The sequence below is a fragment of the Homalodisca vitripennis genome, chromosome 2 (genome assembly GCF_021130785.1).
Source record: "Homalodisca vitripennis isolate AUS2020 chromosome 2, UT_GWSS_2.1, whole genome shotgun sequence".
Classification (NCBI taxonomy): domain Eukaryota; kingdom Metazoa; phylum Arthropoda; class Insecta; order Hemiptera; family Cicadellidae; genus Homalodisca; species Homalodisca vitripennis.
The window spans coordinates 176,736,532-176,738,746 of NC_060208.1; positions in this window are offsets into that span (position 1 = coordinate 176,736,532).

Sequence of the window (2,215 nt, forward strand, 5' to 3'; positions counted from 1 at the left end):
TATTTAGGATGGGTAAGGTTAGGGAGTGGGGGCCGCCTCCTATCGAGATCCATGAGAAAGAATTAGGGCACTACATCTCAAAGTCATCTCGGAAGAAGGGAGGCCAGCTGTGAACCAGCCTCTCCAGTCAAAGTAGGCAGGGGGTGGCACACCCTTGTTGAGGTTAACAAGAGCCTCTGAGGTAAGGGAACAAACCCCACCAACTCCAACAGCCATCCTCCACAGTAGGCTAGACCTATCGAATTGCCCATGAATCCCAGAATCTCAACATTTGCGGTTAGTGATGTGCCGCTACTGGACATCCATAAGGTTGCCCAGATTGAAGTGGCACATCGGTTTTTGCTGTGCCCAGTGGTGGGTTCAACTGGTAGGTATAAACCAGCCAGAAGTGATCCCTGCTGGGTGATGAAGGTTCTTACTGTTGCCTAGATGGCGCTGTGTGCTTTTGTGCATGCCTAAAACTTGTTCCTTCGCATCGGTTGTATTGTTGAAAATCAAAGAAAAGTTCATACAGTAAAGGAACTGGGCAGCAGGAGCGCATGCAGCGTAGCACTGCCCGCAATCAACACAATCCACTGTTACGTATAGTACTGTTCTAACCAGCGTTGTTTTAACCAGTGTGCTATTATTCGCTGTGCTGTTTTATCACATGTATCTAATTTTGGGCTGATTTTGTACTGTTCCTATTTTATCTTATTTTAAGTAAATTTTTTACTGTTTCTACGATATCTAAGTCACTGAGTCAAAATTGTATTTACTGTATGTGTTGCTATTGTATGTTCTAGTTTAAAAATGTGTTTCTTTCTGCTGTCCCACCCATTTCCCTACCCTCAACAAATAACTAGACTTTTACTGTGACGTTCAATTATCCGAAAACCCCCTTGCAACAATTGTTTAGGATAATCTACGCTCTACTGTACTCTTCAAACAAGATCTATGGGGATAGTCAATCAATAAATTGTCAAAGAAAGGGACATTATCACTATTTTGGGACTGTTCAAATTCCCATATATGAGTAGGCCAGATATTGATTTTGTAACACAGCCCAAAATTTTCAGAGTCCTTTATTCAATAGTTCTTCTACCTTGATTTTGTATTCTGCAATCACAACAATGTTTCAGTGCCTTATGAGGTGATTCCCAAGATATTTGAGCCAAAATCAGTTTCAATAAATGGATGAAACTTCTATCAAAGTGGAGTCTAAATGGGTTTCTCTACCTGGCTCCTCCAGGTGTAAGGAGATTCCTTTTAATTATAAATTCCTTTTGTAGGTTCCATTTTGAATTCACTTGACAAAAACCTTATATTTTGAAGGGATTTACAAAGAATATCTAATAGTCTTAAGTATGTGTAGAAGAAACAACATTTTCACACAAAAAATTTCCAAATAGCTTATTTGTTGCTAGTAATAATAAGACGTGCTAATGAACAATTGTTAAGATGGAAATAGACCCATTATAAGAAACAAATGCAAGAGACCTACTCAATACTCAAAGGATAAAGTATGGGACATGTTATCTGAATACAGCAAAGCAGCTGTAAGAAGACTGAATTTAATTTGAAGCTTACAATAAGCTAAATAATGAAAGAACTAAAAAAATCAGGTTGAGCTGAAAATTATGCCAAGCCAAAGAAACAAGGAAATGAACTTGCTAGCAAGGAAAGGATCAGGTGCCTCTTTATGGGTTTAGAACCTTGAGTCGACATTTCCCTTAGTTTCAGAAAAGAAGTCGTAAATAATAGGGAGAGGTAAGCTTTCTTGTTAACATGTCAGATTATGGCAGTCAAAACTGGTCATAAACTTTTAAGAAAATTGGCTTTGACTCTGCCAAAAGAAAAAGTATTCTTCTGATGGGAATTTTTCCAGGTCAGAGATCTGTATGAAAACATCTGACTGAATGAGTCAGAGGTCTAGATTTAGCAACAAAGAATAAAAAGTCATCTCCGGAGTTGATTAGAAAAACATTCTGAGCCCTCAGATGTAAAATATGGAAATCCCAGAGTGTTAATAGTCGCAGTGCTATGGGACCAAGCCCTCTTAGTTATTAATAAAAATATACTCTCATCAGAGGATCTTATTAATTTTTTTAATGGTTAGGGAGAGAGAAGCTATACTACCTTCGAGCTACATAAGTATTTTAATGAACGAAACATTTTCTAATAATGGTCACTTAAGTTGATACGTTTTCACGTTTATTTAAAAAAATCAAAAAAA